The sequence below is a fragment of the Cavia porcellus genome, unplaced genomic scaffold (genome assembly GCF_034190915.1).
Source record: "Cavia porcellus strain 051 isolate PalLab524CR breed Dunkin Hartley unplaced genomic scaffold, mCavPor4.1 scaffold_25, whole genome shotgun sequence".
Taxonomy (NCBI): domain Eukaryota; kingdom Metazoa; phylum Chordata; class Mammalia; order Rodentia; family Caviidae; genus Cavia; species Cavia porcellus.
The window spans coordinates 16,090,289-16,114,609 of NW_026947508.1; the positions used below are offsets into that span (position 1 = coordinate 16,090,289).

General features: G+C 48.6%; 1 protein-coding gene across 5 annotated transcripts in view; it reads left to right on the forward strand.

The window, feature by feature from the left end:
* The first annotated feature begins 17,952 nt into the window (after positions 1 to 17,952).
* Positions 17,953 to 24,321, forward strand: part of Alpl (alkaline phosphatase, biomineralization associated) — a 52,377-nt gene continuing 46,008 nt past the window's right edge. For 2 of the 5 annotated variants that reach the window (XM_063235704.1, XM_013154059.3), the window contains exon 1: positions 17,953 to 18,206. The gene's annotated coding sequence lies outside the window, so the exon portion shown is untranslated. Of the gene's footprint in view, positions 18,207 to 19,709; positions 19,865 to 24,321 lie in introns of those variants that run through there. The other 3 variants (XM_003471348.5, XM_063235703.1, XM_013154060.3) reach the window with 3 other exon arrangements.

A 24,321-nucleotide genomic window follows, 5' to 3' on the forward strand; every position in this document is an offset into this window, starting at 1 on the left:
GGCATAAGCACCTGCCTTGCAAGCAGGCAGTTGTGAGTTCGATCCCCGATACCGATAAAAATGAAAAAGACAAAAAAAAAAAAAAAAAAAAAAAAGAAGATGTAGACGACATGACACGTCACCCAGAAACACTCTAATGTCTCCAGAACAAGGACATTGTCCTGAAGAATCACAGTGCTGTTGCCACAGTTGAGAATTTTTTTCTAAACGTATTTGTATGATTTATACCTTCGGTCTTAGAAATGATGCAAAGATGAAATGATTCTGTGATATGTTTATTGAGAGGTAATTTATATTCATGCAGTGTGCCCACCCCAGGAATATAATTCTGGGGTTTGACTGTATTCACAGAGCTATGAAGTTGCCGTCACAGTCAGTTTGAGGGTATTTCTATCACCCTAAAAAGAAACCTGCTGAGGCTGGGGATTTGGCTCAGTGGTGCAAGCGCCTGCCTGGAAAGCTCAACGTGGTGAGTTCGATCCCCAGGACCAAAAGAAAGAAAAAAGAAGCCTCTGTCTGTTACAGCCACTCATCCCATCCTGCTTGGCGGTCCTGCAGCCCAGCCGGCCCTCAGAACCACCAGTCTGCATCCTCTCTGCAGATTTGCCTTTTCCGGATGCTTCGGTAAGTACAACACCACATGTGGTCCTTCGCGGGTGACTTCTTCACTTTGCATAATGTTTTTAAGGTCCTTCCACATTGCCCCTCCCACTTTTTTTCTGTTTTCTTTTTTGGAAGATGGGCCTTGCTTTGTATTCTAGGCTGAACTTGAACTCACTATGTGGACCTATGTAGGCCTCATATGTGCAGCAATCCTCCTGCCTCAGCCTCCTAGCGCTGGAATTACAGATGTGTGCCATGATGCCTGGCGTTGGGTAGCATGGGTCAGCGTCATTTTCCCCTTGGAGTACCATTCACATGACATAAAATTCACTACTTGAGCATTTTATAGTGCTCAATTCAGTGGCTTCTAGGATAGTCCTGGTGTTGGCAACTATCTTAGGCCATTCTGTTTGTTTGTTTGTTTTTGAGATATAGTCCTCCCGTGTAGTTCAGGCTCACCTTGAACTCACCATGTAGCTCAGGCTGGTCTCAAACTCATGGCAATTTTCCTGCCTCAGCCTCCTGAGTGCTAGAATTACAGGCATGGGCCACCACACTCGGCTTTCCCTTTTTCCCCACCCCCCAGTACTAATAATTGAATTTGCCTTTACATTTTTATTTTGAGACAAATATTAAATTGGCCAGGCGAGGCTTAGACTTGCAGTCCTCCTGCCTCAGCCTCCAGAGTGCTGGGATTACAGGATCCTACCACCAAGCCTGGCTAGCTGTGGCTTGTTTTTGTTTTTGTTTTTAATAAATTTCCCCTTTATCAGGATGAGGACCACTCCCTTCACTTTCTGGTTTGAGAGAGGTGGTTGTCACTTTTGTTGTTGCTGTGTTTTGGTAAGTTGGTTGGTAGGTGTTGGGGACTGAACCTCACATACGCTGGGCAGATATTTCTACCCCCGAGCTACACTCCAGTCCTACGCTGAGTGTTTTTAGTCATGCCAGGATGCTGGGCCTTCGCTAAAGCTTTTCTTGCAGCGGTGTGAATGATCACGTGGTTTTATCCCTTCTTTGCTTTAACATGGTGTTCTACATTGACTGATTTTTCTACTAAACCAGTCTTGCATTCCTGCGGTAAATTTCAGTTAGTCGTGGCATTTAATCCTCTTAATATTAAAATGCTGCTGTTTTGCATGCTAACATTTTTAAAAGGATTTTTGCATGAAAAGTCAGAAGGGAGATTGGTCTATAGCTTTCTTTTGTTATGATGCCTTTGTCTTCGGAGACCTCCTGAAGACAGCTGGAAAGTCTTTCTTCCTCTTCTAATTTTTGGAAGAGTTTTAAAAGGATTAGCGCTGATTCTTTCATAAGTGCTCAGTGTAAACCACCACCAGTAACACCATCTAGTCCTGGGCTTGCCTTGTTAAAAGTTTCTTTTTTACCGTGCTGATTCAGTCTCTTTACTTGTTACAAGTCTATCTGATTTTCCTGTTCTTTTTAATTCAATTTTGGGAGCTTCTGTCTATCTAGAATGTGTCTGTTTCATCTGTGCCATCTATTTTGTTGGGATAGAGCTGTTTATACTGTTTTTCTATAATCCTTCTTAGCTTTTATAAGCTGACCTTCCTGCCTCAGCCTTCCAGAGTGCTGTGATTACAGATGTGCACCCTGCACCTGGCTAGTTTTCCTCTTACACTAAGGTCTGTAATTCACTGTGAACTAATTTTTGGGCACGAGGATGGGTTTCTCTCTAGATTCACTTTGCTAGGGGCTGGGAATTTAGCTCAGCGGCATAAGCACCTGCCTTGCAAGCAGGCAGTCGTGAGTTTGATCCCTGGTACCGATAAAAAGGAAAAAGACAAAAAAAAAAAAAAAAAAAAGAAATAGATTCACTTTGCTGCATGGAAACCCATGCAGAACACCATTTCAACACCATTTGTTGAAAAGACTACACTTAAATTTTTTTTTTTTACCACATTTTATTCAGCTGATACACATCTGTGTTTCTACTTTGAGGCTGATCTCAGTAAACACCCAAGAATATTTATGTACAAGTTTCCATGTGGCTGTGTTTTCATTTCTTTCGGATATACACATCCAAGAGCACATTGCTGCATTGAATAGCAACTGTGATAAACACTTAGCACTAAGAATTTAACACTGATACAATGATATCATCTAATGTAGACATATTTACATTTCCTCAGTCATATGGTTACAGGCAGCTGAGTTAGAAATATTATAGGCAGTCAGACAGGGTTAGGGAGCCAGCACAGAGGACCAGATGGCCGGTGACCTCAGAGGAGACAGGCACCTCCTGCTGTGGGCCAGATCTCAAGACTGAGGATCAAGCAAAACACCTGCATCCTAAGGACTGGCAGTCTAAATGGTTCTGTATCACCCTGAGGAAGCCAGGAGTCAGCATCTCACCCCCTACTGGAAGAGTCCCTGCTCTTTAAGCATGCCTGCTTACTATGTGACTCTCTTCCCCCATTTGTCCCTGTTTTAATCAATTGTACCTGAGCAGTTAATCTTATTGGTTGACCACAGTTCTGTCCCACCTTATGCCCACCTTGCGGGTTCCCATTTTTCCCCACCTTGGACCCGTCTCACCTCATGATTTTACTCTATAAAAGTTCCTAGAAAAGACAGAGTCCCTGGCAACCAGCTCGGGATCCCTTCTGTCTCTCTCAGACAGAAGTTTTCTTTCTCTCAATAAATCTATTCTGAGCCAGGTGTGGTAGTACACTCCTATAATCCCAGCACTTGGGAGGCTGAGGCAGGAGAATGCTTTGCAAATTTGAGACCAGCCTGAGTTACAAAGTGAGCCCAAGGCCAGCCTGAACTGCATAGCAAGACCGTGGCTCAAAAAGACCAAAAAAAAAAAAAAAAAATTCTGCTCTTAACCTCCATTGTTCTTAAAATTCATTCTTCAATTTTAGAGAGTACAAAGTCATCCCGGACATATAGAAGATTGGGGTTTCATTCCCCTATATCAATATCAATATCAATATCAGTATCAGTATCAATAATACCTTTCTGCTTTTGAATGGTGGTAACATTTACAGAGCTTAGCCGTACATTTCACTGAGTTACCATAGCTTTGTATGCCTGCACTGTAGTCACAGTATACACGACACTTCCACACCCCCAGAAAGCTGCTCCTCCAGTGACACCCCACCCTCTAACACCTCTTCTTACCATGGTGGGTCGTTCTGGGAATGAACATAAGGAGCTAATAGTTACCTGCAACTTTAGAATTTGCTTTGTTAACACAGAGGGACACTGGGAAAGGGGGAGACTGTGACCACTGCAGCCAAATAGACCCTGCTAGCCAGGCATGGTAGCAGACACACTTGAGAGGCTGAGGCAGGAGGATCACTGTGAATTCAAGGCAAGCCTGGGCTATAACAGCAAGTTAGTTCAAGGACACCTTGAACTACACTGCAAGATACTGTCCCAAAAAACCAAACCAAACTAACAAACAAACAACATGTACCACAGGCAGTCTACCTGACACTGTTGAGTCTCAGTTTTCTCAAATGTAAAATGGGCCACTGGTAAACAGTGGTTAGAACAGTTTATCTGAAGCACCCAGCACTGTATGGGAAACTACCAGTCAGTAACTCCTCCATTTCTCCCTTCCTCTTTTCTATTTTTTTCTTTATTTTTTAATTTTTTACCAGTACCAGGGATCGAACTCATGACCATGCACTTGTAAGGCAGGCACTTATGCCGCTGAGCTAAATCCCCAGCCCCCTCTTCCTCCTTTCTACTCGATCCTCAAGAGGCCACTCAATGTATTCATTCATCAGTCTTATTAAGTGTCTACTGACTGTAATCACTGGGATATGCTGAACCAATACTATAGCCATATTCCCTGCCTCCTAAAGGGCACTGTCAAGAGGGCCAGATGAAAGAAGGCTATTGAGTAACCGTATAAGGTAAAGGTTCAGAAGACAGTTATGGGCCCCTGGCTTTCTTAGGACTGCTGATCAGAGAGGATATGCAAGAGGAGGTGACTTTGAACCTGAGACTGAGCACATAGGAAAGAATGAAGTAACTCCTCTTAGGGAGTAAGGGGGGGGGCTTTCCATGGAGAAGAGAGAGGATGTGCAAGTGTCCTGTGGTAGAGAGAGAGAGAGAGAGAATCATAGGAAGGTCTCAGTTCCCAGGGCCAAGATGTGGCTGATGATGGTAAAGACCAGACTTTACTGGGCTCAGTTAGCTATGATTAGAAATCAGATCTGCAGCATAAGATCAAGAGGGAGCTATGGGTGACTGTTAGTCAGCTGTCACTGTGACAAACACCTAAGAGAATCAACTTGGAAGGAAGAAAGGTTTAGGTTGGCTCACAGCGCTGGGGGTCCATGGTTGCAGGGCCTATTGCTCTTAGGTCTGTAGCAGGCAAACATCATACAGGGGCAGATGGAGGAGTGAACTGCTCACTTCATAACAGCCAGGAAGAAAAGTGAGAGGACTGGGGTCCCAGCAGCCCCTCAAGGCAGCACCCCTGTAACCCTTCCGATGGTCTCACCTCCTGGGTGATCCCACCGACACAGGACAGTGAAACTCCCAACCTACTAGATGTCCCAGAACCAGTTCGTGTTCTCTAAAATCAAAGAATGAATTTTAGGAACAACGGAGGTTAAGGGCAGAATATATTTATTGAGAGAAAGCAAGCTTCTGTCTCAGAGAAACAAAACGGGTCCTGAGGGGGTTGCCAAGGACTCTGTCAACCCCGCCCCCAACCCCCACCCCGTACCAGGGATTGAACTCAGGACTGCAGGCAGGTGCTTATGCCGCTGAGCTAAAGCCTCAGCCCCAAGGACTCTGTCTTTTCTTTCTAGGAACTTTTATAGAGTAAAAACACGGTGTGATGGGTCTAAGTTGGGGAAAAATGGGAATCTGCAAGGTGGGCGTAAGGTGGGACAGAACTGTGGTCAACCAATAAGATTAATTGATCAGGTACAATTGATTAAATCAGGAACGAATGGGGAAGCCAGACACATATAAGGGGGCATGCTTAAGGGCAGGGACTCTTCCTGTAGGGATGGAGAGTCCTGACTTCCTTAGGGTGATGCACAACTATTTAAAATATCAGTCCTTTTTTTGTCTTTTTTGTTTGTTTGTTTTTATTGGTACCAGGGATCGAACTCATAACCACACACTTACAAGGCAGGCGCTTATGCCGCTGAGCTAAATCTCCAGCCCGGAACTTTTTTCAGTACCTACTATGTGATGAGAACTAGGTCAGGCCTTTATACCCACTGTGAGGATTTAATTATGAGATTGAAGAGCAAACAAAAAATAATTTTTTTTTTTTGGATTCGATACTAGGGATCAAACCCAGAGGACTCTACCACTGAGCTATATCCCCAGCCTTTTTCTATTTTTAATTTTGAGAGAAGGTCTCACTGGGTCACTTGGCCTAGTTTGAATTTGTGATCCTTCTGCCTCAGCCTCCCAAATAACTAGGATTACAGGTGTGCGTCACCGCACCCAGCTAATTCCCAGTTTTACAGTTGAGGAAACTGAGGATCCGAGAGGGAACCAGCTCTGCCCTGGGACACACAGACAATTCCAGTGTGTGAGGTTTGGGCCGGTCCAACTGCATATAGTGAGGTAAGACAGGAACTAGGATTTGGGGCCAAAGAGGTCAAGCTTGGTTCTGAAGCTCCTCCGGGTTTTGAAACCTGAAAGATTTGACATCCACGCTGATACAATTAGCAAAGCTGATTTCCATTTTCCAAGGAAAAGTCCCTTCCTCTGCCCCCTGGAGTAAAGAGAGGATCAAATTCCCAAGCAGGGAAATAGTGACATCTCCGCTTGGCAGCCTGCCCCCTGGGTAGTTGACGCTGCAGACTGAAAGTCCTGAGAAAACAAATGCTGGCTGGGGCCCTGGGAGAAGGGGCAACAAGTTATTGTTCTCTTAGAAATGCAAATATCAACAAACCACCAATTGTATTCGGAGCGGTTCTCCTGGGAAGGGATCCGCCCAGCTCCCTCTCCAGAGCCCTCTGAGGCCAATGAGGGTGAGGCCAGGAGGACACGTGGCCTTTCGAGACCCCAGGACCCTAGCAGATCAAGACAGTGAGGCCCTGTCCCGCAACGTGCAAATCCACAGGCTTCCCAGGCCAGCCCTGTTAGGGTACTAGGGAACCGCCCGACCCTGGGTTAGTTTGTCACTGTTCTAGCCAGCTGCCCTGGGGCCCAGGACACCAAACACTCAAGCCATACTGCCCTCAAAATGTGCATGATTACAAGATGCTTTGGGGGGAAAGAAAAGATAGGGACCTGTGTCTCCCCCAGGGAGCTTGTCCAGAGGAGAGGCCCCTCTGAGTAGTAGCTGGATGAGGTCTTCTCTGTTTGCTTTGTTTCGAGAAAGGGTCATGCCGTGTAGTTGAGGCTGGGCTTAAACTTGCTGTGTAGCCCAGGCTGGCTGCAGCAGATTTGCTGTTAAACAGCCTCCTGCCCCGGCTGAGAGGGCTTTGGGTTCCAATTTTATTTCACTCAGGTGGACCCGATGCAGCAGGGTCCATGCTTCCCGGATGTGCTGGGAGTCGGAGGCGGCAGCCAACAGATTTAAACTAGAGCTCAGTGACGCATGTTGCTTCATTGAAGTCTGTGCCCATGATTACTTTCTATTTCTGGCAAACGAGATTAGCCTTCCACTTGTGATAGCCATTTAACTCTAAAAGCAATCTATTGGCATTCAAAAGAAAAAGTGCATCCGCTGGAAGCCACCAAGCAATCAAGATGAAGTCCGGGTGGTGACATTCGGCTGTGCCAGTCAGTAACCCAGACACAGTAAGCAGCTGTTTAGGTCTGGAAGGCATTTCTACAGGAGGAAACACACCAGCTCCCAGCCCGTGTCCTGGAGGCAGGACTGTCCCGTGGAATCCCTGTCCCACCTATTTCCAAAGTTCCCAAAAGATTCAAGGACTTTTCTTTCGGCCTGGAGTCAACTGGCAAAAGACCTTTTGTAAGGAGCAGTCACCAACTTGGGCATTGTTTCCAAGGAACCAAGTGTCTCCCTCTCCCACTCCACCCACCCCTGAAAAAAATTATATAAACAAAACTGTTTGGTCTTAACACTGGGTGAGTTGACCATTGTTTCGCAACACAGATCTTACGATATTCTGAAGGACTATGATTAAAGCATACCAAAAAAAGAAAACAAAATTTCAAGGTCTTCCCTTGAGAAAAAGAGAGAGGCGGGGACCCGGGCCACGTAACAATACTGGGACTCAACCACTACCAGGGTCAGGGCCCACTTTAGAGCTCCAATACCCTGGGCACGGTGGTGCTTCTTATGAACCCTTTCTTATGTGGTTTGGAATACAATTAACATCAAATCACAAGCCCATCGAAGGTGAGATCAAAGAATATGGTGAACGCTTACATTAAAAAATACCGCGAGCTGGGGGTGGTGGTGCATTCAGGAGGCTGGGCCAGGAGGATCGCCGTGAGTTTGAAGCCGGTTTATACTACACAGCAAGTTTGAGGCTAGCTTGTACGGCAGAGTGAGACCTCGTCTGAAAAACCAAAACAATAGCAGAATTTATGACAGAAAAAGACACATTCCCATTAAATCCCCATAAAAATCCTCTTGCTTCTTCGAACATACCAACCCCATTGCTCTTGTCAATGTCAGAAGCAGCTCTATAAGTCCTCATGCATTAGTGTTTTTAGTTGTGCTGTTGTAGCCGCTTCAATGTCTTGAAGTGATTCAAAATGTTTGCCTTTTATGATAATTTTGACCTTGGGGAAAAGCTACAGGTCACGCAGTGCCAGATCTAGTGAAGGCGACGGAAGGGGCCACAGCATAATGTTTATATTTGACAGAAATTGCCAAAAATTGCTGATCAGTGCAAGATATTAAAAATATACAGTGATTTTTTTTTTTTTTTTTTTTTTTTTTGGTACGGGGATTGAACTCACGACCTCACACTTGCCAGGCAGGCGCTTATACTGCTGGGCTAAATCCCCAGCCCGAAAAAATAAAAGAATGAAACCAAAAGTGAATAGAAGAAAATTACATAGATCAGAAGACACACAATCTCTTATCAAACTGTCAGCATCATTTTTATATAGATTAACATTTTGATTATTACATTTCTGTAAAAATAAAAAACTCAGACTAGTCTAAACAACTCTGATAAAGGAAAAAATTAGAGCTCCAACGCTCCCCAGTCCCACAACTTATCACAAAGTTACATCAATCCTGACAAAATGGCACTGATATCAAGATAGGCAAACCATCAAAGTACCAATATAAAGTCCCAAAATAGATTCCCATATAACAGACATTTGATTTCTGGCAAAGATGCAAAAGCAATTAAGTAGAGAAAGGTTTGTACTCTCAATAAATATACTTAACATTTTTATTTATATTTATCTATTTATTTGTTTATTGGGTTTGGTTTTTTTTTTTTTTTTTTTTTTTTTTGTCTTTTTCGTTTTTATCGGTACCAGGGATCGAACTCACAACTGCACACTTGCAAGGAAGGCACTTATGCCGCTGAGCTAAATCCCCAGCCCCTTGGGTTTGTTTTTTTTTTTTTTTGTTTTGAGACATGGTCACTACATAGTCCAGACCAACCTCAAACTTGAGGGGATCCTCCTGCTTCAGCTTCCCAAGTGCTGGGATTATAAGCATGCCTGGAAAAATTTTTATTTTAGTAAAAGACATATTGCCTCAAATACTAGAACATGTTCCATACTTGGAACATCGTCTTGGCAATCATGTCTTTTACTGTAACAAGGTTATAAAAAATTCTAAACATTCATTATATTTTCTGATGGTCCCTTTTCCCTACCATATAAATCTACTGATGGCGAAATTCTAGGTGAGACTGCCAAAATGAGCTTATGTAGTTGGGTTTCATTTGCAAGTGGAAGACTTTTCCACTTTCTTGCTATACAGGACACATTTTCTAGGGAAGCACTGGTTGCTAAGAAAGGGTGGGCTGGGGTTTGAAAGATCCAGCCCAGGCACTGCTGCTGCACGCAGGGTCAGCATGAGGCCATGCCACCTGTCAGGATACTCTGTGTCCTCAGTTCCTTGTCAGTCATTCAGCCAGTTGATGAGGCCCCTGTCCTGTCTCCCCAGCATCCACCCCTGCGTCCTGGGAAGCACTGAGGCTGCTCCCGGGACAGAGGTGGGGAGAGAGTGCCTTCTGACCTACAGGGTGGGTTGGGCTCAGGCCATGCTGTGTTCAATCTGGTCATAAATAAGGACCCAGGGCCCGTGCTGCCTGGGGCTCGATGTAAAGGAGAGGACCTGGGTGATTTAATCACAGTCGGGCTGAGCCCTGCTGGCCACTCAGGGCCACTTGCTCAAGTCCTTATGCTTGCCGCTGCCCAAACAAACACACGAGGTGTTTAACTTGGCAAAAAGGAAAATGAGCTCCAAGGTTTCACCCGTCTCCAGTGCCATCGTGCATCACTCTACCTCAGGTGTGCAAGGGTCTTTCAGGAAGGAGCAAGGGAAGCCCTCTGCAGGGAGATGGTGGCCGTCTGCTGGCTCGCTGGTCTTTTCTGGGTCCTACCGCCCGAGCCGGCTTCTTCATGGTCTTTTTTTTTTTCCTTTTTAGTATTGGGAATTGAACACAGCGCCTTTGGACTAAACTTCAACCCCAGCCTTTGAAAAAAAAAAGAAAAAAAAAAAACCAAGAGTGGCAGTGCACACCTATAATCCCAGCATTTAGGAAGCAGAGGCAGGCGGGTCTCTGTGAGTTTGAGGTCAGCCCCACTTACAGACCTTGTCTAAAGTTTTTTTTTTTTTTTTTTGTCTTTTTCCTTTTTCTAAAGTTTTTTTAAAAAATAACTTCTCTCTAACTTCTTAAATGGCCCAGGCTGGGTTCCAATTTGCAATCCTCCTGCCTCTCCCTCCCTGGCATGTACCACAATGCCAGGCTGCACATTTTTATGCTCATTCAGGCTGAGTGGAAGGACTGGTGATTGTGTTCTCAGCATGAGGAAGCTTGGAGAAGCTGCCTTCCAGGTGCCAGCATCCACACATTCTGTCCATTCATGCGGCTGAGGAGGGGAGAGGTGGTGTTTATGCCCTAGGCCTAAGGAAATTTGGAAAGCCATTTGTCTCTAAAGGAAAGAATTCTTTTTTTTTTTTCTTTTTTGTTTTTTTAAGATAGAGTTTCCCTATGCAGTTCAGGCTGGCCTTGAACTTATGAAACTCCTTGTGCCTCAGCCTCCTAAATTCTGGGATTAAAGGTGTGCATAACCTTGGGCTAAAAATTCTAATTTTTAAAGTTCCATTTTGCTATGTCTATTATACTATTACACAGTACATGCTCAAAATAAAAAATCTGAGCCAGGGGTGGTGGCTCACACCTGTAATTCCAGCACTTGGGAGGCTGAGATGGGAGGATTACCATAAATTTGAGGTCAATCTGGGTTACACAGTGAGTTCAAGGCCAGCCTGGACTACATAGTAAGACTCTGTCTCAAGAAAAATAAATAAATTTTAAAAAATAAAATCTTTGCTGAATTGGAAGAAATCCTTGTTGTCTTATTGGAGAAGTGAGGCTGGGTCTCTGTGAGCCCACTACTTAGGTATGGTGGGGAGGTGGGGGATGGGAAGCAAGTGTGGCAAGTGACATTTGTGGCAATGCCACCCCACCTCCATCCCAGTGAATGGCTGCCTGGCCCGTGCCCAGCTCCTGAATGGAACCAAGCGCAGAAACACCAGGATTGGTGCTTGGCGGAGTTGCCTTCCAGCAGTCCCCTCCAAGGTTCTACTTCACTGGTCATGTCCAGGCCAGCTCTGGGGCCTGGAGAATCCTTCCTCCCCACCCACGCCCATGAGGTGACCATGTCCTCTGGCCTTTGGGGACTTACAGCGCCCACACTCTGGAGTTAGTGGCCAGAACTGCTTCCTCAGGCCTTTTTAGGCAGGCTGCCTCTGTCTCCTCCCCTGGTGGAGGTCAGCTAACAGCGGGACAAGGAGAGTATTATGGTGAAGCAGCACCCGAGTGTCCTTAAATGGATGTGATTCTGCACACACTCTGGACACGTGCCCACGGGCCCTTGCACAGGACAACCATGGGGCAAATTGGTTGTGTCTTCTCTGCCTGGGCAACTAAACAAATTGGATTGTTAGTGGCTCATTTTGGGGTGAAATAAGGAAATAGATTTTTTTCTAGAATGGGCCTTCTGGGTGACAGGAAACAAACAAGATGGGGGTAGGGTGCTGGAAATTCCAGAAAAACTGAACTCCTCTAAGCTTCTCTGGTACTGGAAGTGGGAACTGGAAAGTTAGTTGGAGACGGAAGCTACTGGCTCAGTGTGGGGCTGCAGGTTGCTCTTACCTCAGTTTCCCTTGGGGTACCTTCTCGCCTCTCTCTCTCAGCTGGAATCTACCGCTCCTGAAGGCTCCATCAGCTTGGTCCCCAGCATTGGTGTGGGGGGGGATCTGACCCTTCATCCCTCCTACCCAATACCGGCCCTCTCCTCAGAGTTTGTACATTTAGATTCTGATTGTGAATCTGACTGGTTCAGTGCCCATTTTACTTATTTATTTATTTACTGTACTAGGAATCTGGGGCCTTCACTTGGAATTGCATCCCCAGCCCACCAACCTTTCCCCTCTCCTCTCTTCTCCTCCCGTCTTTTCCTTTCCTTCTTTTCTTTTCTTTCTTTTTCTTTGTGTCCGCTCTCTTTATTTTTGTATTTTGAGACAAAATAAGATCTTGCTGATATAGGAGAAATGTAAATCTCCACCCATTAGAAGTCAAATGTGCTGAATTTGTGGTCTCACAACATAGAAGTTAGGTGAATTTTATCAGAAATAAGAGAAGAAGGCTGGGAATATAGCTTAGTGGCAAAGCGCCTACCTGGCAAGCATGAGGTCATGAGTTTGATTCCCAGTATGGGTTGGGGGAGGAACAGATATCCAGGAGGTGTCCCAAATGCGCCACTCAGGCTGTCTGTCAGGAGTAATTTATATAGCAAAGTCACAACATACGTACAATGTGGCTCAAACTACCATCAACCTATAGGATTACAAGTATAGCCACTTAGCTATTGTTGATCCAGTAAGGAAACTGAGGCACCTAGCAGGGGCACACAGAAAGAACAAAGGTAGTTTTGGAAGAGGTGGGTCCAGATCACCCAGTGGGTGTCTGATGCCTATCTGGACTTACTGGGCCGAGTAGTGCTACTTATAGTCTAATACCAAATTACTGTTTATCCTTTAGGATAAACACTGCGTCTCATCATGCATCTACAGGCACAAGCTTGATGACTTTATTTTTCTGCTGACTTCCTTGAGGGCCTAATCCCCCTCTGTCTGTATATTAATTTATATCTAACTTAGCTGTCTATAATATTGCTAAGTCACTAAATTGCCCAGGCTGGGTTTGAACTTGCCATGCTCCGGCCTCAGCCTCCCACAGTGCTGGGATTATGGATATGCATCACCATGCCTGGCTTCCAGCTCCTCTTTTTGAGTTGGGAACAACTTGGGGAACGTGGTACAATCAGCTGCATGGTAGCGTGACAAATGAGCGTGTGTCTTCCCAGTTGGAAAACAAAAGAGGAAAAGTAGTTTGTGACAGAAGGAAGTAGGCTCACTGAATCTCACCGCCATTGGCCTCTCACTCCATTGAGGGCCAGTTCTCTCTTCTCTGCTAGCGGCCATGTTGGCAGTGCATGGTCCCGCCCCCAACCGTAGTTGATTGGACCAGCTGCAGGCATGTGACTCAGCTGGGCCAATCCAGTTCTCTCCCCTATGGCATTCCAAAGCCACGCAGCCTTTGCTTGGGGGAGCTATAGGGGATCCCAGTTCTGCTGCGCAGACTGAGAAGACCAAAGCCAGTGTGGAGAGAAGATACAGCAGGCTGAAAATGTCTGGACTGGTGATTGGTCAAAAGCCTGTTTCCAGTTCCTGCGGGAGCTATGACTATCATTAACAAACACTTTTTTAAAAAAAGAGTTTCTCTGTAGCTGGGTTTGGTGGCACACGCTGGGAATCCCAGCACTCTGAGAATCCCAGTACTCTGGGAGGTTGAGGCAGGAGGATCTCACGTTCAAGCCAGCCTGGAAAATTTAGTGATTTAGCGAAACCCAGTGTCAGAATTTAGTGGGGGGTGGGGGAGGGATGACACTGCATACAGTACTAACAACAACAAAATTTCCTTCCTTGTTAGTCTGGAAGGAATGACATTTTTTATTACTTCAGCCCAAAACTTTATTAACATAGATACCTAATGAAATAATACCAGTGATAGCTGATATTTATTGAAAATGTATATATGAGCCACATATTCTAAGGATATGCAGGTATTATTTCATTTAAAGCCCTCAGCAACTCTGTGACGTGTTTTCACTCCCACTTTACAGATGCAGACACTGAGGCACAGACAGGTTCACTTGCTTACAGTAGGTAATGGAGCCACTTTGGAACCCAGGCAGCCTGACTGAGCCGTGCCCCTCACTACAGCCTTTTCAGTGGGAGCTTTTGGGAGGTGAGGGCTTGGCCTCACTCCCTCTAAGAGTGCAGCCACACTGAAGACTCGGCTGGAGGAGGTGGCTGGCGGTTGAAGAGGAGGAGCGAGTGTCCTCTGCCCCCTGTCCAGGAGGCAGGGGTGGAGTCCAGAGTCCCTGGGTTTCTAGGACCCTGCACTTGGGATGGTAAACATTAAACCTACTGGTTTTACTCTGGGTCCCCAGAGACCTCTGTAACGCCCTAATGGAAGACTGGGCCATCTTGGAAGTGTGGCCATGGTCACTGTCACCTTCCAGAAAGCACTTGCTGGCACCTCCTTTCTCTAACCTTGGGGGGTAGCCTGTGCCAGGAGCTAGGTGCTGGCTGCCCTTGGTGTGACCTTCAAGCTTCTACATCATCATCTGTGAAATGGGGACTCTAAAAACCACTTAGCCAGAGTATTTAGATGATGTACCCAAATTCTGGACAGGATTGTGTAAAATAAAAAGGGGCCTCAATATATATCCTGTGATACTATTCTTTTAAAGTTTGTTTTCATATTATACTTGGAAAGATACACATCAAAGTATTAAATGGGCTGATGAGGGAGTCAGGATGATAAGAGGGTGGTGAATATTTTACTTTCTCTTTTTGCTTTTAACTTTCTTGCCCGAACACAGATGATTTACATATTTTAAAAACATTGGGTTCATGCCAGGAATGGTGGGCATGCCTGTAATCATAGCACGTGGGAGGCTGAGGCAGGAGGATTGCTATGGGTTGAGGCCAGCCTGGGCTACAAAATGAGTTCAAGGCCAGCCTGAACAGCATAGTGAAACCCTGTCTCAAAAAAAAAAATTGCAATATGCATATATAAAATATTTTTATTTATTATTTACTTTGAAGTGCTTTGGCAAGTATAAAACCCTCCATAGACGTAGGAGAGTGAGCCAATAGGCTTGATGGTACATGCCTGTGACCACAGCACTTGGAAGGCTGAGGCAGGAGGATTGCTATGAGTTTGAGGCTAGTCTGGGTTACATAGGGATTTTAAGGCCAGCCTGAGCTACATGGTGAGACCCTGTCTAAAAGAAGAGAGTGAGAGAACTGGTCTAAATCCTAAAGCTGGTGTGTGTGTGTGTGTGTGTGCGTGTGTGCGTGTGTGTGTGTGTGTGTGTGTGTGTGTGTGTGTGTGTGTGTGGTAAATTGTCTTCTCAGCTCCTTTTCTATTTGAGGGACCCCAGGGAGGTTTGGCTTAAATCCAGTCATTGTGATAATGGGGTTAGGGAGCTTCCCGTGGAGGTTGGGCTCTTGTGGCTCAATTTGAAGACTTGTGTCCTTCAAGTAAATCTCCTCTTTCTTTCTCTCCCCTCCCTCACCTCCCCCTCCCTCCCCTCCCCTTCTCTCCCTCCCCTCCCTTTCCTTCACCTCCCTCCCCTCCCCCTCCCTCCCCTCCCCTCCCCCCTCTCCCTCCCCTCCCTCCCTCTCCTCCTCTCCCTCCTCTCCCTTTTCCTCACCTCCCTCCTCTCCCTTCCCCTCCCCTCCCCTTCCCTTTTCCTTCTCCTCCCCCTCCCCCCTCCCACTTCCCCTGTGACAGAGAATTAAAATGGGACAAGGTCTAAACAATGGGTTGGCTAGAGATAAGGTTAGGAGGCTGGCTGCCCAGGATTAGAGGGTAGGGGCTGAGGATTTAGCTCTGGCATAAGCGCCTGCCTTGCAAGCAGGCAGTCTTGAGTTCGATCCCTGGCACCGATAAAAAAAAGAATGATTAGAGGGTGAATGAAGCTCAGGCCTGGCTGAGGGCTGGGGCTGGTCCTCGTCACCCACTGCTCTGGAGTTTAGACGGGAAACCTGTAACCTGCATTCTAAAGCTCCTTATCCCCAGCTGTCTGGCAGGCTCCCTCACTTCCGGCAGTCTTTACCTGCTAGCCCTGTTTAGTGCCCCTCACCCCTTTTGCCCCCTTCAGCTGGCCTGTCCCCTTATCTGCTCTAGGTCTTGAATGTACCCACATCATCTCCAAGTTACTGTGTAATCTATTTAGGCATAACATTATTGTTCCTGTTTGCTCCCTAACCAGGAGGTCAGCTCCCTGAGGATAGACCCCTCTGTCGTGTTCCCTTGGCTCCCCAGTTCCCAGAACAATGTCTGGCACCACTGTGCACATAAATCTTGCTTGAATGAATGAAGTTGCTAAACCTGCCCTGAGAGGTTCCTGATGTGAAGGCCTGGGCTGGCCAGGGTATGGGCTGAGTTTCATGGAGGAGCGGATGAGGGCTTACTGGGAGGAGCTTTGTACCCAGCTTGTGGGTATAAAGGAAATGCCCAGCCATGACAGCTTGTGTGTGCCTCAGTTTCTTCATCTGTAAAGTGAGATCAAAGGTCCCCATGCTGATCACCAGGGATCCCTCCCATCTCACCCCTGCTGGTGCCTTTGCTTATGGAGTTGAGTGTGGCCCTGGAAATCAAATGGCTGAAATTCTGGTTAGGCCCGGGCTTGTGGAAAACAATAATCCCTCAAGCCTAACGTCACAATAGACACAAGTGTCCAGATTGCTGCCCATTTGAATTTCTGCCTAGACTTCAGGCCCTTTCCCCTCAGCTGGGCCCAGCCCCAGCTACCGCCTCTTAGCTCACCGTAAACAGCCCTGGGGCTTTTGTTACCTTTCTCCCTTCTTTCTTGCTCAATCCTGTCCACTTGGTCGGACCACCCCACCCTGCTCCCGGGCTCCTGGGCTCTCTCTCAGCTTCTAATGCCCAGCGCACCTCAGGCCCAGTTCGAGGCAGGGAGCTGCTGCGTGCCCTGGATTAATGTGAAATAATGGGGGCTGCTGCCTTGAATTAATATGAAATAAGATGAGTAGGAAGAGCTGTGGAATCAGCAGGCCCGGCTTCCAACCCCAGCTCTGACCCTGACCTTTCAGTAGCAGACATCTGGCCTTGGGTTTCCTGGCCCCTGTGGGGACTGGACAGCTGCTTGCCTGCCTTACAGGACCTTTGTGGGAATCCAACGGGATCACTGCTCTGGGAGCCATGGGAGCTTGGAGAACCAGGACTTCAGATTGGCTGTTTCTTTCACCTGGGGGAAATGGTGGGGCAGGGACAACATGTCTGCAGATGGTGAGAAGTCTTTTATGGAAGAGGCCGCCTTCTACCAGCTAGGAGTCAGGGCTGCCTTTAGAGACTGTCCAGTCCACCCAGCCGGAGGGGACCTGCACCCAGACAGGGGGAGTGTTCAGCTCACCAGCCTTTAGCCAGCACAGAGCAGGGAGCAGGGCCAGTGCACTGCTGCAGGGTGACCTCATCCAGTTGAATTCTTGAGGGACAAAGGGTATGAGCAAGGGAGATGTCAGGGATGGAAGCTCTTGGCTCCCTAAATTGAGGGTGCTTGGGAGGCAAATTGCTGAGACTCAGGGGATCCAGGTCGGCTCTGGAGCCCAACGGTAAGTGCTCATAACCTTCCCTTGGGGAGTGCAGATGTTAGGGGCAGGTACTGGGGACCTGTGATGGGTGGATGGAGGTGTCTGACTCCTTGGGGTTCAGCCAGCAGCCTCTGTACAGGTCCCAGGAGGCAGATTTCCATGCCTGGGGTTGCTCCTGGCTTAGGGATGTTGACAGGAGTCCTGAAACCCTCACTGAGAGCCTTCCATGCACCTGGCTCAGTTTCTCCTAGAGTGTGGCCTTGCTTAAGCCTCATTCCACTTCCTGCGCTGTAAGGGTTGATACTTTGTGTTAACTTGAGGAATCTAGAAGCTTAACTAAGTGACTCAGCAGCAAACATCCTGGGGTGTAGAGGACAGGCTTAACGCTATAAATGTTGATCTTTGTGTCAATTTGAGAAGTGCAGAAGTCTTAACTGACTTAGCAGGGGCCAGAGTCCTTACTTTGTAAAGGGCCCCCTCCCTCAGGGCAGGTAGCCTGCATACAATAAAAGGCAGATCAGAGGAAGGACTGGATGGGTCACTGATTCTTCAGAGGAGCTCTAGTCTGTGCTTTCAGCTCGAACTTTGTCTCCTGGCTTCTGGTGGCCTGTTCTGCTTCCACCTGGGACTCTTCAGTCTGCAGTTGTAGATTCCTAAGTGTTCAATTGCAAAACCATTGGTCACCTGAACTTTTGAGGGACACTGCTCTAGACCTCAGGCTGGACCCTCAACCTTCAGCATGCAGACGCCCTCTGCACACTTCTTTAGCTGACTCTGGCTGACTGTGGTGAGTAATCTTGTAATTTCTTATACATTTATATATGTTGTGTTCTATCTGTTTCTCTAGTAAACTGATATATACAGATAACGCACCCCATGACTTGCTATAATAATTAACAGTGTTTGCTCAACTTGAACTCACTTTTCAGAAACATTAACTTATTTCTAAAGGAAAAACTGGATACCACTTCTATAAATAACTATGATCAATTACAAATGTACACCAAGAAACAAAAAATAAATGCATACATTTTTGGGTTTGAGCACCAGGCTTCTGTTGTGACTCTCACCTTACTATAATGAACCATATGTACTGTCTCAGGGCTTCAGTTTTCTCATCTGTAAAATGGACTCGTTGGGAGGTAATGTGTGCAAGGTTTCTAGCCCCGAGCTTGTCATGCAGTAAGAAGGAATTCTGGGTTGGAACTGGACCTGTAGCATGCCACCTCCTCTCTATTCTGTCTTTGGTCACCTGTTTATGACCTTTAGGGAAAAGGTTGCAGCCATCATGGGTCATAGATACCAAGGAAGACAGGTCTCAGGAGGATTCACAGTTGCTGTCCTCAGCTCTCTGGCTGTCGTGGATTTGAGGCAAGAGTTGTTCCCAAGGGCCTAAGCTGACCGTCCTTTCAGGAGGCCGAGCTTCAAATATTCCCACGCATTGAAACAGGCCTGAGATTTCTTAGCAGGGAATCGACAGAATTCAAAGTATCTGGTCCTCAGAGGAAAAAAGTGGGTGGTGGTCCTCTGGGAGTGGGCCGGGCCTTAGGGCACACAGAATCTCCAGTTCCTCCATTTATCTAACATTTTAGTTTACTGTGCCCATTTCAAACAGTCTCCTTGGATTCGCCCCAAGAGGCAAGGAAGAAGCCAGGAGAGATGGCGCTGGCCAGTTAAAGAGGTGCAGGCATTCCACAGAGGTCAGGTGACTTGGTCAAAGCATCCAGAGCAGAGTTTTGAACCTGAGCTTTCGGTCTCCACTGCCTGGGAAGGCCTGCCCCGGCTGTAGCACTCGGAGGTGTGTCCTGAGGCTCTGGCCCAGCAGTCACAGCTTCCTTCTCTGAGGACTGGGAGGGGGAACACTGCTCCTGTTGGGGTTAGGGGGTCCTCTCTTTGCTCCCCCTGGGAAGACGAAGAAGAAAAAGGGAATCAGGGACACGCAGTGACAGACATGGAGAGAGGCACAGACCCAGAGAAAGCCAGATGGGCAGACAGACACTCAGAGAAAGGCGCAAGCAAGACAGGACAAAGACACAAAGAGACCCAAGGGGCGCACACCGAGGCCCGGAGCGCAGCGCGAGCCCGCGGGGAGAGCGCAGGGCTGCGCCCCGGCATCCGACGGGCCGATCCCACCCGGGGCCGGGCCACGCGGGGCCGCGGCGCAGGAGCACCCCGTCTGCCCGGCACCCCACCGCTCCCCGGCAGGGGGCGCCCTGGCCGCGCCGCACGACCCACGGCGGGGCTCGGGGCTTCGGCCGGGGGCGGGGCGGCGCGAGGCGGGGCGGGCTGCGGGCAGCTCGGGCCCGGGCCGCCTTTATAAAGCGGCGGGGGAGGTGGCCCGGGCCGCGTCGCTCTCCCGCCACTTCGCGCCCGGACCCCGCTCCCCGAGCTCACCGCGCGCACGCCACTTGTGCAGCCCCGACCCTCGCCGCGAGTTCCGCGCAGGTAAGGACGGACGCTGTCCCCTGCCCCCCCGGGACCCCAGCCTACGTGGTCGGTCCCTGCATCCTCCTCTGCCCCCGGGATGGCGGCGGCATTGAAGGCAAACGGCTGAGCAGGGGGCCCTCCGCGTCCCCACACCGCCCCGGCCACTTGTCCTCGCGCGCACCGAGGCTCCCGGCCGGCTGCAGGCTGAACTTGGAGCGGCGAAGCCTGCAGCTAACGGGACCGCTTGGCGGTGCTGGGTTCCTTTACCACTCACTGGCTGGGTACTTGTGCCCGGTGCCCCTCGACCCCCAGCTGGAACTGGCGCCCTCCTGTGGCCCCCACCCAACAACCCCCAGGTCAGCTAAAGTAGTTGTGGCCAGAGACCCACAGCTCAGAAGAGGGTAAGGCGAGGATGGGTGGGGGGAGCCGAGTGCAGGTGTCTTGGGAGACAGGGTGCATCGCAGCCAAGGGCAAAACTCTGGAGCCTGCGAAGCCACGGCTCCTGCCACCGCTGTGGGCTGTGCACCTGGAAGGTCAGCAGTTCCTGCTGATGCCCGCCCAGTCCTGATAAGAAAGGATTAAGGCGTGGTCAGGAAAGGCTCCAGACTGGGGAAGCCTCATTCTTGGCCCCACATTGTCCCTTAGGATCCTTCTCCAATATCCTGGGTTGGGGAGGAGCCTTTACAAATGATTCTGGGTGTGTGTGGGAACCGACCCCTCAGGTAGGCCCATCCTGCAGGGGGGGGGACCCTCAGGTAGGCCCATCCTGCCAGGGGGACCCTCAGGTAGGCCCATCCTGCGGGGGGGGGGGACCCTCAGGTATGCCCATCCTGCTGAGGGGACCCTCAGGTAGGCCCATCCTGCTGAGGGGACCCTCAGGTAGGCCCATCCTGCCAGGGGGGCCGGTTGGCTGCTCACATCAGGGAAGTTGACAGTACTTGATTATTAATTTCCCTACCGTGTGCCAGGGCCTGTGCCGACACCTGGCACGTATCAGCTCATTTTATAATTGGGGAAACTGAGGCCTCGAGAATTTAAACAAGTGGTGAGATCAGGATCTGAACTAGACTCCAAACCCCACCACCCTAACCTCCCATTCTCCTCTACCCAGGAGACGGGGCTGAGCCTGGGATTCTCCTGCACGCTTTTTCTCACTGTGCCCCGAGACCGTGTGCCCCCCAGACCAGCTCTCTAGAGCTTTAGTCTGCGCCCTGAGCTTCTGAATTCCCTGAGTAAGAGAAGCCCCTCCCCCAACTGATGGAGTGAGACAGGGCTGCCCCAGCAGGAGCAATAACTGAGCTGAAGACAGAGAAAAAAAAGTACCTCCAATCCACATATATCTATTAGGCATCAGGGCTTTTTATTCTGGGACTTGAACCCAGTGCCTTACATGCTTGCTAGGCAACTGCTTTACCCATTTTTATTTATTATAGGGGATTGAACCCAGGAAGCACTAAGCTTCAGCCCTGACTCTTTGTCTTTCTTTCTTTCTTTCTTTCACTGGAGGTTGAACCCAGGGCCTTTGCACTGAGCTACATCATCCCAGCCCACTTCTTACTATTGTATTTTGACACAGGATCTTGCTGAGTTGCTCAGGCTGGAGTGAATTTTCGATCCTCCTGACTCTCACACACACACACGCACACACACACACACACACACGCACGCACACACACACACACACACAAACACACACACACACACACACACACACTGTCCACCCAGTGGCTAGGCCTCTTGCTTTGTGCTGAGCTCTTTCCTGGGCACCGCAAGCTTGAAGCAAGGTAAACACATAAAAGCTGCCATCGAAGGGCAGACATTGGTTTAGCAAACTTTTTCAGGCTTTGAAAGTTGAATGTCAAAACTGACGTACAATTGAAGGGAAGCAACTCACCAGGAAAGAAAGAAAGCTGGGAAACACATGCGAGACTGGTTTGTCGATGTTTGACTCTTAAGGGGCAGCCTAGCTGCATGGCCAGGTGCAGGTTCTGTTCCCTCTCCGCCTCAATTCCTCTTTAAAGCTGGTGAAGTCACTATGAGTAAGGCTTCAAAGGCACTTAGAATCTCGGGGTGCAAAGGGTTCAGCTGGCGTCAGTGCATAAGAAGATGCTGGCTGTCCGCAACTGCGCTCTCAGCCGAAAGTGCCACGCTTTTCTGTGTGCAGGGTTGTGTCACTGCCTCTGGGCTCTGTGACCTGGTCACCCACCTTCGCCTGGGCCTGCCCACTCCCTGATGGGCTGTGTGATGATGGGGTGGCACACAGCTGGCCTGCGCATACTCACATGCCTCCTCTTACCATCCTAGACGCAGCCTGGGCTGGGATCCCAGAGGTCCAGCTGGGAACAGCCCTGGAGCTGTTGTCTCTGCGAGTCTTCTAGGGCCTCGCTGTGTCCTGGCTCTGGACCAAACTCCATCCTGTTCTGCTCTGTGACTTACATACCCAACATTCTGTACGGGCTAGATGTGACCCTCAGGTTGCGTGGAGAGAGGAAGGAACTTGTCCAAGGACGCACATGCTACCTGGGAGCTGGGACTGGGGCCCAGGGATCTGGGATTGCAAGTGTAGTGATTTCCACATTGACCCATCTCTGGACCTGAGGCCTTTAAAGCAGGGGGCAGAATCCAGCAGCAGAGCTTGGTGCTGTCACCTTGAAATGGGGCCGACTGGGACTGTTAATAGAAAACCTAGCGCTCAAAGGGGACTTTGCAGGGAGCACGAGCAAGCTGGGCTGTGAACAAGCACTCAGAGATCCCCAAGTGGCCGCAGGAATGCTAACTCAGCTTCCCACCATGACGTGGTCACCGTCACTGGCAGGCTGGGGCTGGGCCTTGCGGTGGGTTGGTTGTTTTTTGGTGTGGTTTTTCTCTCCACTCCCCTTTGTGGAGATGTCTTAACTTTTTAAAGTACAAGTACAGTTGGGGGAGATGGATTGGAACTTCCTTCCCAATGCTGCTGTGTGACCCCGAACAGATCACTTTGCTCTCTGAACCTCAGTTTCCTCATCTGTAATATGGGTTAATGACACATACTTTGCAGGGTTGCCTAACAGGCAGCAAGATCATAAGTGGTCTCCCAATTTCCAGCTTCTTCATCTGTGCTGATTGTTCTTGAAAAGTAAACATCCAAAAAAAAAAAAAAGAAAAAGTAAACATTCCCAGTGGGGAGTTTTCACAGGTGCCAGAGGACCAGAGTGAAGACTGCTTAAGTTGCAAAGACCTAGACAGCAGGGGAATCACTGGTTTAAGAATCCAAATCCCCTGCTGTGTGATCTGAGGCCAGTCACTCTGCCTCTCTGAGCACCCTCAGTATCCTTCTGCAATGCTCACTGTGCAAAAAACCCTCTCCATATTTTTCTGCCCCCCCCCACAACATTTTGTAATCGCTCCCAAAAAAGCTCCCTCTTCGAGTTTTCCATGCTGAACCTCTCAGCCCCACTGTGGCATGAAATCAATTGTTTGCATTTAATTTGACTGCTCAAATGAAAGGGATAAAACCTGAGATGAGGATGGGGTAGGGGGAGGAGATGAAGAAGTTAAACCAGATGTGTGTTTGTTTAACTGTAGGTTGGTGGTTAAGTTGCCCCAAATATCACCGCTGTTCTTTCTGAATTCCAGTAACCAGGAGTCAGGTTTCATGAAAAATTGTAGTGTTCTTTCCTGGCTGGTGTGGAGTTGCCCTGCCATTATTATTATTATTACTATTTTACATTCAGCCGAGACCACGGAGTCCTGGCTGGAGGGAAGACCTCATAGAGGCTTCGAGTTTCCGAGCTGGCAGGGAAGCCTTTGCTCGCTGGCGCTGCCAGCTGGCATCTTTTAGACAGGGAGACTGAGGCCTGGGGGTGGGGGAAAGGGCCTGCCCAGGGGCACCCAGTTTAAGGCAAGAAATCCACCTCCTGCCTCTGGGCACCATGCCCTTTCCCAGGGAACCACCCCTGAGTTTAGCGTGGGCCATTTCTGCAGCATGTCCTTGGTATATCTCATTTTTGCAAAGAAAATGTTCAAGGGAGGATGCATTTGGTGTGAGTTGGCTTAAATCCTTGAGCTGTGATGCATTACCTGTGTCACTTCCTGTCTGTGGGCCTCAGTTTCCTCATCCTTTTTTTTTTTTTTTTTTTTGTCTTTTTCGTTTTTATCGGTACCAGGGATCGAACTCCGACTGTCTGCTTGCAAGGCAGGTGCTTATGCCGCTGAGCTAAATCCCCAGCCCCGAGTTTCCTCATCCTGTAAACCAAGGTCTCTAAAGAGCAGGAGGAACCTTGGCGTGGTGGTACACGTCTGTAATCCCCGCGCTCTGTGAGGCTGAGGCAGGAGGACAGGAAGTTTGAGCCCAGACTGGACAATTGAGTGATTTAGTGAGCGCCTATCTCAAAATAAAAATAGAGTGGGATATAGTTAAGTGCAAAGTATCTGGGTTCAATCCCTAGAAGAACAACAACAAAAAATTGTTGAGGGAGATGGGATTTCCCTGACTT